The following is an 11,102-nucleotide window of genomic DNA, read 5'->3' as shown; positions in this document are numbered from 1 at the left end:
GCTATAAACTCACATTGGAACTTTTTCGGGGAAAATGCGTCTGAGAACTGTGATAGAGATATATGCAACAGCCAAGCAACAGCAATGATCATTCCCGCAACTTAAGCTGACGCAAAAGTCATAACTTCGTAAGATACATCAAAGCCAGTGTACCAGAATTACTTACGTAGACAGAAAAAGATGCTAATTATTGTGAATACGAAAAGAGAGGTATCAAAGGGCTCCATTTTGATGAAATAAATGCGTAATTTTGACAAATACTTTTGTCTGATGAAAAAAGGTTAGAGGACTTATCAATCCAAGTTCAAAGGGGAATGTGTGATGTTAGTTGAAGAAACAGAGTCCCACCTTTGGGGGTTTGCCTCCCCCGTCGGAGTATTAGCAATAGTTGTAAAATCTGCGATTTTTCGATTCCTTTTAGAGTGAAAAATAGATACAAAAAATTAAAAAGGATTTGAATGCGATGGTACTAAGTGAATACCGCCCAAAAAGGAGGTATCATCCCTCTGCTACAAGCATTTTTCCAACATCCCTTGAAGTGTGGGTAAACTCTTCTCGGGATTCCCACCGTGTTAATTTTTCCTCAAAGGGCAAAGTTTCGTGCTCGGGGCTCATCATCGGGGATAAATTGTTTTGAATCCCGAGAGCAGTTTATCCACATCATTCGCCGGGAAAGTATAAAATCATACTTCATCTTTGCAGTGGTCTATTTGCTATTTGCACTAATTGTAAGTTGGCTTTTTTCGACAAAGAATTTTCGACATAAACATTGGGAGGGAAATATAGGGACCCAATTTGCGTTGTTGGAAGGATGCCTTTGGCGACCAATCTGAGATTATTTTAAATGCTGGATTTGAATATCAACGTAAAGGACTACGCGCTGATTATGTATTGGAGAGAGACATCCGGTTATATCAGACCTTAGCGCTGTGGAAATTCAAAAATCTATTGGTGAACGTTCAAATTTGAAGTTGAATATTTCTTTTATCATACATCTGGACGAGAGATTCGTAAAGGAATTCACCAAAACTTTGTTGACAGCAGCGAAAGATGAGGAATGACACTAACATAAGAAATACAGACTGGAAAGCAGATAATTTAGTAATTCTTTCGTGATTGTTCCTCCACAGACGATGCTGAAACATCAAATATCAGTTAGACTTACGAAGAAAGACGCATTGTGAATTTTGGTGAATGTGAAGACGGGTGTGAATTTTGGTGCATTTGGGCTGAGGCATGTATAAATATTTCATCACTTCTCTAAAAGTTGGTAACATCGATTTGTTTAACGCCGACTAAGCGCCAAATGAGAAACAAGTCGTCTCACTACTCATCATATTTTACCTTCCACCATCTTCCGATTTATATTAACAAGGATGAACTCCCTCCTAGAATCACACGCAGGATGAATTTTGCTTTACTCGAGCGTGGGAGGGGGAGAAGCGAGCGGGGAGGGGACGGGATTTGCCTGCCGCTCTTGTATCCGCGACGCTGCGTGGGCGTTGGAATAGTTTCTTCGCGGACGCGGACTCAAATAAGGCATTTTGTGGCTAAACGGTGGCAGATACGTCAAAATGCACGAAATTTTCGTCCTTTAGGTCAGTAACTCGGCAAAATCTATAGGAAATGACCATATAATATAATATTTTTCGAATTTGGACCCTCCCCCCCTAAATCTCATTTGAGCGAGGGTCAGGGGTTCACCTAGAGGTCTCAAAATTGTCAGGCCTTATTTTTGATCGGTCCCACAACTTTTTTTCAATGGGCCAGATGGATTTGAAAAAAATTGATTTTTCCGATCCGCCCTACTGTACAGTTAATGTGTGATGCGTCAACATCCAACGTGCGACCATATATCACACCCGCTTTCCGTCGCCAAGCATTCAATTCTATCTACAATCTTGCACACCCTGGAGTGAGAGCCACCATAAAATTAATGACAACTCGTTTTCTGTGGCCATCAATCAACAAAGATTGCCGTCAGTGAGCTCGTTCCTGCATCCCCTGCCAGCGATCCAAAATCACACGGCACGTCTCCTCACCCCTTTCTAATTTCTCTGAGCCAAGAAGGAGATTTGAACATAAACATATAGGTGTTGTTGGTCTCCTCTCCATCTGCCGTGGTTACCGCTACTGCATCACCTGTGTAGAACGCTTTACGGTGGCCTGAGGCCATTCCTGTGGAGGACATCTCTGCCGAAACTGTGGCACGTGCCTTCTTTCGGGATTGGTTGTCACGCTTCGGCATACCTCAGCGAATCACCACGGACCAAGGCAGACAATTTGAGAGTGCCCTTTTCCGCTTAACTCTCCGATATAGCCGGTGCAGTCCACTTGAGGACATCCGCTTATCATCCGGCAGCAAACGGGATGGTGGAGCGCTTTCACCGCCAACTAAAATCTGCCATCCGCTGCCACGACACGCAGCAGTGGGTGGATGTACTGCCAGCAATCCTCTTGTGTTTCCGATCTGCGCTGAAGGAGGGTATTCAAGCTACCCCAGCGGAGCTCGTATATGGCGAGCCACTACGTCTTCCAGGAGAATTCCTCTCCCCCTCAAGTGGCCCCACCCTCAACGCAACCTATTTCACCTCCCAGCTCCGGGAGCACTTTCGAGGCCTGAGTCCTCAACCAGCAGCACGCCATGGCACACGGCATACCTTCATTTTTAAGGACCTGCCATCGATATCCCACGTTTTTGTGCGCCATGATACAAGTCATGGTGCCCTCCAGGCCCCTTACAATGGCCCATGCAAGGTCCTGTAGCGGGATAGTAAAACCTTTAAAGTTCGCTTGCCAAACCGCGATGTACACATTGCAATTGATCGACTGAAACCGGCATACAGCATCTCCGAGGAGCCAATCACCCCTGAGGAGAGGAGTGAAATTCTCATTCCGACCACCAGGAGGCAGCCATCAACCCAGGTGTTGCCATCTACCAGCATCCCACCAGCTGATGGGCCAACTCCTACACCCGCAGCTCCAGGGGCAGAATATACGCTGCCCAGTGGCCGCCCTAAGGGGCGTGTCCGTTTCCCGCAGCATCTGCTGGACTATGATCTCTAACCTACTCCATTTCTTTTCCCCCTCCAAACATTTGCCAATTTTATGCCTTTTTCTTTCTTTTCTCTCTTTTTTTAATTCTTCTCCACTCTAGGGTATCTCACTGCCAGGGGGGTGATGTGGCGGAGCCCTTCGTTTCGAGCGCCGTCACCTAGGGCCGAGGTCGTTGCCCTGAGACCCTAAGGTCCCTGCCGCGGCATAGCGCCAGCAAGGCGCCGCGAGATTGGGACGCTAGAGAGACGCTCACGGAACGGCAAGGGAGAAAGACGTGAGACATAGACGAACTGTATCGCTAACCCCTTCAAGATCATAATCTAAATAAACCATACTAAAGGACTTTCATTTTATTATTCATATTGGAACCATTTCTATAGCGCTATTTTCATAATTTTCTCAACCTTGTTCGTGGCCACTGATCGCAGGGAAATGTCCTTATTCGGCGGATTTGATATCAGTTTTCATAACCTCTTATCAGTTTCACACATTTCACCATTGAGTACTCATTATTCACCATATGAGTCAATTTTGACCCTTTCCAATGCTTATGGACGTCATGTGCACATTAATACCTTGGTGCATACATTGTGTAAATTGTGTGCAAATGTGAAATTAATGTGTGAAAAACATATAAACTTAAATACAGAGCTCTGTACAAAAATAACACTCAATAGCTGAAGAACACGAAGCGATGAAATGCCTATCAGCCTCTCATTGGTGCCTAATTTCTTCGTTTCTTCCTTATGGCCGAACACTTTACTTCCTTCATTTCACTTTACGTTGTTCCGAAGACATGTTTTTCCCTTAATTTCATTCTGGAAAGAAAAGAAAAGAGAATTCCAGTTAGTTCGTACGTCCGAAATTTTCCATAAGACCAGGAATTCATCACATTCAAACTTTGATAACCATTTGCTCAAAAGATTAATTAAGACGAAAGTAAAATAAAAGTCAAAAGCATAATTTATGGAGCAAACTCCGTAACGAATGAGATTCATGCTGTTGGAAAAGATAAATGACCAGTATATGTTAAATAAATATACAAATGCATGCCATATTATACATCTGATCGATTTTTAATTAATTCGGTTTTAAACTTTGTGGGAAATATCAGGCTCATAACACATGCTAAGTGTGAATAAAAATAAAAGCAAATGCATGGTAAAATACAGAATCAATAAGAATTTTATGTTCGTAAAATATACATGCATTGAACTTCATCTCTTTAGGACCAGAGATATAAACAAAAGCCATGCCACAAAATAACTGCAACGCTTCAGAAACCCCATCGAAACAGCCGTTGGCTTCGAGTACGCAAGATCTGCAGGGCTATTTTACTAAACGGGGCCAAACGTATGGCCGGCCGTAAGTTTCTTACGGCCTGACCCGAAATTACGGCCTGCACCGATTCCACTCTCGAGGGGCCATATCGTGCGGCCCGGCCAAAAGTCTTAACGCCCTTTCTGCAGGCGAGTAGGAGAATTATAATTGGTACTATAAATTGGGTTCACTTTTTTAAACACTAGTCATTTTTTGAGTGGGAAGTTTGTTCCAACGTGGATAAAAAAAATTAATTCTATATTCCTTAACCGAAATGGACTCTTATTAAAGGATGAATTTGGGTGTTCTTTAAACACTGGTCTGGCGGCAGACGCTGGAAACATTTAAAAAAAGTGAAGAACGCAAATCACGGACGAGAAGAAGCAGAAGAAATTTGTACACGATTTGTACCGTACAGTATTATAATATTCGTGAATTATGCATGTAATGGATAGAGTTAGAACATGGCATCCTATTGTAGTTCCAACCCCCTTCCTCTCCTTCCAATGGTGTAACTATTGTCTCATGGCTGCAATAATTTGCCCCCAAAAGCCTTAGAAATCCAGCCAATGCACGAAATCCAAAGATGAAATTGAAACTTTAAGTTTCATTAATTTTAATATCAGAGGCGTATGTTTAGGTAGCTGTATAAAATTAAAACATCAATATGAGACTATCATTCTTGCCCTTATTTGTGGACGACATTTGTCCTTAACGCATCGACTTACTGAAGATTGCCTTACTGCCATAAAAAATGTCTTACCCTATGTTTCTTGGATATCCTCCCTCATGAACCGTACTGCTACGAGAATCTTAAAATATAAAACATTTAATAGCGGATATTTCAAGCTGCCTACAGCTTTTCGAAACAAGTAAGAAATCTGCTAGCTATTGTAGCACATAAAGAAAATAAAAGCCCGTTCCTCCGTTCACTTTAACAGAGCATCCATTATAAAAGTATTTCTAACTTTTTAACTACAAGCAAACTTTTAGTTCATCCACTACATCTACTTAAAAAGTAAGTAACAACTTTTGACGCACGGAAATATTTAATGAATATATGATCATCGTATGCGAACGGATTATCTACACGTATTCAGTATCCTTTTTTATGAAATCGACGTCTTTCTTTCATATATCTAGCCAATGCCCATTGAATCCGTATGTGGTCCTCCACAATATTCATATATTTCTTGTAGCAATCGCTATGTAATCGATGACACTTCGTAAGTTTCTTTTATAACTCCTTGGGCGAGCAATGTTATTTCGTATGGCCCGAGTTATGACCGCCTCCTAGGCAGGCCCTAGTATTACGGCCTTGAGGCCATAGCTACCGCCCGACTTATGGCCTTTCGCTCAGAGTAGAATCGCTCGAAGCCATACGTATGCCTCGAGGCCGTAGTTATGGTCGATATCGACTTATGGCCCGGCCATACGATTACTGGAATAACCATTATCACTCCCGAAGGGCCGGGGTAAAATTCAACCAAAATCAGTTATAGGAGCAATTCCCCGCTATCTTGATTAGGTACTGACCTGACGAGGTTTAAATTATTTAAAAAATATCAATGCTTCGATGAAATAATTTATGGGTCCCAACTGAGCCGGAAGGGAGATAATTTTCAAGAGATTACGACAATGACGAGGCTTCATTTCATCCCGTAACTATAACTGGGCAAATGGATCCTTCAATATATGCGAAGTTATAAGCTGCGTTTTATTTATTAAAAAGGCGTAAAATATCTTTTTAAGGCACAATATCTAACTAAAACTACAAGGGTATCTTGATGAAATATTGGAAACAAGACATTCACTTTCGCGACTGAGCTTAAAGCATCCGAGTGCGTCCACCGGGTTGTGGATGGTGGGTCAACCACCAGATATAGCGGTTAGCTGTGATGTCAGCTAGTTTGCTTATCGAATAAATGCTCGTGGACAAAAAGCGGCGGCATTCCGTAGTGGTTTGAGTCATCCCTGAGTAAGATAGGCCCTTTTATTGATACATCAAGCCTGTGAAGATGCCGTGACTTGGCGATGGGAGGCCGCCATAGAGCATCTGGAGAGGGCGTTAGCTGAAAAAAGTGAAGCCAGCAGAAACCTGTTTACCCGATGCGCTTTTGTTCGTCCGCCATATCCCTTTACCTCGCTCGCTCGTTTTCCCATAAAGGTACGTGTTAAGAAAATCACCTAATTTTCAGTATACCGAGGCTGCTGAAGCATTCTGAAGGTATGCTGATATTCTAGAATTCATCTTAATACTGGTATATTATTATCTCCGTTAAAAAGTGAGTATTTAACCTTGAAAACGACATATTTATTCAACCTTCGCAGATGGTTTGCTGCGCGGCTTACGGGTGCAGTAATTGCCCCGGTAAAAAGATACCTGGGGGTCTATTCTCTAACTCGAAGCGCGGTAGCTTTCTGGTGGAAAGATGCTTAATTAAGCTACTTGCTCCCACTTGTATTCTCTAACGCTGAAGCTCCGGCGAAGGGAGCTTGCAGAAGCTACCGGTAACTTATTAGGCTCCAACCCTTATTCTCTATGGGATTTGAAGCTACTTCCGTAGCTTCAAACTAGCTACCACGGTAGCTTCGCGAAGCGCGCCCTCGAACCCCGCGCTTCAGCTAGCTACCATCAAAATACATAGGGAATTCCCATAGGGCCATGGGAATTCCTATGAACCGCCGTGAACCAAGTGGCGCGTGTCGCTAATCTTTTGTTCTATCCCATCAGTCTTTCTTGACACGGCTAGCGATTGAGTGGTAAACAAGAAAAGTGTTGACTATTTTTGTTGTTTTGCGTAATTATTTTCTTTAATGAGGTCGGGAATGCTGCGTAAATTATTTGAAGCCTTCAATTATTGTATTCTTAACAAAGTAGTGGGCATGAGTGACAAATTTCGTGACTAAACATATATGTTTCGGAGTGAACTATCGATCGCGTTAACTAGTTGATTTCATTATTTGGAGAAGAAAAATGTTACTTTCAATCATTTTATATCACGTGAAATCTTATTTTGCTTGAAGTCATTACTAGTGAGAAGAAAAACCCCGAAAACAGTGATTATTATTGATGTTGCGAGAGACTGTTGTAGTGACGGTACAAATTGATGCGTTGAAATCATTACCAATGCCAATGTGTCCACTGCACAGAGATGGATGTCTTATTTTTGCAAGTATTTATACATTTATGATTAACTTTACCGTGCATTATTAGCAACGATCTTTGTTGTGAAGTGATTGTGTGAAGAGAGTTTAGTGTTACATAGATGCAGACCGGAGAGAGGTGGATATATTATTGTGTTATAATGCAATGTAAGGTGTTTCATGATAGTTATTAATAAATTTTTTGCTCTTCCAATGAATAAATGTGTTCATGATATCATTCTGCTTTCATTTGTGTGTCTTTGGCCGTATATACGCATTTAATTTTAGTGCCGGTAGTTAAGTTGGTGTATTTGTTTTGAATTTTGAGAAAGTGTAGCCATGGGTATTCCAGAAGCCCACGGAGGAAGTCATCACAAAAACAATAATATAATATGACTTTAATATTGGGAGAAGGAACTACGTTTAATAGGTTGTTTTTTCATAATGATGGTCAAGTTCTAATGAATCGCCCTCGCTTGCAATAGTGCAAGCTTGGCGGTTGGCATATAATACTTATTCATAAAACCATTTAAATATTAATTTAGCCGTCGTGAGAACGGCACGACAGTAGAGTTTTGTGTAAATATCGTTTGAAGCATATTGTGAGCCTAAAATGATTGCTTAGGCCAATCTGAGGACGTAAAATGACGTAACTTTCAAACATAATTTTCTCCACCTTCCCATTAACTTTGTTGAAGATATTCCCGAAATAATATACACTTATCGTATGCACATGTTATTGCGATATTCTCTCGCAGTGCAAGAAGGAACAATCTCTGCACAGAAACAGTTGGTCATCAAAATTTTTGCATCAAACAGGCAAAAGCATAAGGAGCGCTGAGTGTAAAGTTCTCGGGAATTAGAACGACAATGTGATAGCATTGGTTTAATGTGTTGGTAGTTTACTAACATTTTCTCTTCATTATATTTAAATGGCCTACATGATTATCAATCGTGACATAAACTGCTGCATCGATCGAAACTATTGAATTGATATAAAAGCCGCTTAGCCAAATATAATTATTTCTACGTATTTCTATTATTATTCGTATTTCTATTATTATGAAAGCTGAAGGCACTCAGCATTTCGTAATTTACAAAGCACATTAATTTCAACTAGAAGAAAAAGTCAGCCGAGAACGACTACATTGATTTTCCCGCAGGTTACGAAATGAAACGAGCGATTTCATTGGTTCTAAGAGTAAAATCTGAGTTCGCACGAAATATTTCTCATACCCCATATCCGGTCTGAGAAAGCTACCAGAAATTCTCGGTCTGAGAAAGCTACTCCCTGTTAGAGAATAAGGTTGGTAGCAAATTCTGGTAGCTAGTTCGAAGCTACCACGACGGGAGCTTCGAGTTAGAGAATAGACCCCCTGGACTCACATTCCACCGGTAAGTTGCAAAATAGTCAATTATTAGTAATATCTATATCATTTGCTTGAAGTGCATGGTCAACCTCGTTAATTGTCTATGTATGTGCCGCGTGCAGCAGGTGGAGTCATGTGCGGCAGAGTAATGGTTATTTGTTACTTATCCTTATCAGTGCTAAAATTTTATTATACTATGTTGAATTTTGTCATGAGTGATAATGCTTATCGTAATGAAGTAAGATATTTAAAAAAATATCCGTTCTTTTTCGGAACTCTTTTCATCCCTGCGTACCATCGCTGGTGAACATTTTTGTGTATTGACATAATGGTTCAAAAATTTTTGTGCCAATTCGCGGTACAAGTTGTGCGATGTGAGTGAATTTCGTGCTTCATTGAACACTTGGTGTTCAGATATTAGGTCTATTTAGAGCGGAGATACGCATGGCACTCTTAGCCACCGAAATTCGACATCAGTTAAAAATCATAACACATGTACAGGGATTTGTGGTTCTCAACCAAGCATTGGCAAATTAATGTTGTTTTCTACAAATTGTGGAAATTAGATCTAAAATGCAAAATTGTTAAGTTATTATACTGGCCTTACAATTGCGTCTCATGTTTTGAAAGGAATGCTTAGCAATATTTCAATTATCGACCGAAAAGTTATTATGATCATTAGCGATGACCAGTAACAGCACTTACTCGGCAAAAAAGGAACACGAACTTCTTCCTCTGTTGATGGGTTGATATACGCCTTAATTGATCTTATTTAGAAATAAAATGCTCAGTCATAAAAATATTGTTGTAAAAAGCATAAGTTGATATGTATTAATGAACCACTTTACATGCCCAGAATGTGTTTTTTCTTGTTTCATAGCCCATTCATGTCACCTAAACTCTTAGAAAGTGGAGGGAACATGTTCTAATTAGTTGTTGCTGAGTTACAGCAATCTCTGGTTAATGTCATTTTTCATATAGCTCTTGTTCATCTTTTTTTGCTCGTAGGTGTTGTTTATATTTGTTTTTGTGATTACAACTTTGCTGAAGCAACAGCTCCTTTATCTATGCTATGATCAAGTTGGTGCCTCTTTCATTTTTTTTCAATTTAGTGCCCCTTTCCCTTTCATTGCCTCTTTGTGAATGTGTTCATCATGATCAATCAGGTGTTCGTCTGTTTTGCAATTTGAAAAAAATAAGAAATTACCCTGTATAAGGCGATGAAAGTTTGTGGCACATATGGTGGTTTCCTACTAACTACTCGCCCAGAACTCATGATCTGTCAATGAATTTCCCCCTTTGACTCAACATATTTGTCTTTCGTTACAATTGTCACTTCAATTTTAATCAATGTGAATAACACTCATTAAGGTTATTGCTTACGATACAATAAACAATCTATTTTAGGCTATATGTACATTAGGTGCACGCATATGTCACACCACTACAATACATAGCAAACAAAAGTATGCACTTATTTTGTACCACACATGTGCACCATAATGTCAAGTTACTCAAATACTAGCTTGCAAAAATTCAATTTCATTACTTTCATTGTTTTGGCATTAAAGGGTGACAAAAATATTGCCAATTTTAGACAACATTAAATGGAATAGGATTATTTTGTATCTGTGTAGTATATTGTTCCCTAATTTGATAAGGACCAACTCTGTTTACTACCAGTGTGGAAGTGCGGTGGCCTAGTGGATAGACCATTGGGCTACTGCTAGAAGCGTGGCACCTTTTGACACATCCAACAGAAATTCTTGCATTTTGTGGTGGTCAAAGAAAGTAATCAGCCCTCCTACTCTGAATAGCTTCCATTCAATCACTTGTTTAATTAGCGACGAACTTCAAACGAACTCGAAATTTAAATTTCTCATTCATTGTTCTCCTGATGAAGTAGAAACTTAAGTGATAGCATTTTTCATAAACATCTAGAGGTTTATCTTGATTGGTGATGCTAAGCATTTGATATATCACACAGATTCTGCCCATTGAAATTGTCAAATAATTCCTATTTAGGTGTAATATAGGTAAAGAATTTATACATTTTTAATTGCAGGTTCAGCTAATCCAGTAGCCGATGTAATTGAGGTTGTATGAACGTACAAAAATTGGAAATGATCCCGGAGGTGTGGCGGCCTTCATCATGTATTCATAATGCTCTTGCCAATCTGAATATATCTTAATAGAATGTTACATCAT

At 40.1% G+C, this 11,102-nt stretch overlaps 1 long non-coding RNA gene across 1 annotated transcript in view; it reads right to left on the bottom strand.

Annotated features, from left to right (window-relative positions):
* Positions 1-1,768: 1,768 nt before the first annotated feature.
* Positions 1,769-11,102, bottom strand: part of LOC124153345 — a 34,788-nt gene continuing 25,454 nt past the window's right edge. Inside the window, exon 4 of the long non-coding RNA XR_006863630.1 lies at positions 1,769-3,875. This is a non-coding gene — a long non-coding RNA (uncharacterized LOC124153345). The remainder of the gene's footprint in view (positions 3,876-11,102) is intronic.

The sequence above is a fragment of the Ischnura elegans genome, chromosome 2, assembly GCF_921293095.1.
Source record: "Ischnura elegans chromosome 2, ioIscEleg1.1, whole genome shotgun sequence".
Classification (NCBI taxonomy): Eukaryota; Metazoa; Arthropoda; class Insecta; order Odonata; family Coenagrionidae; genus Ischnura; species Ischnura elegans.
The sequence above is the reverse complement of the archived record's forward strand: the minus strand, read 5'-3'. Positions and strand labels throughout refer to the sequence as shown.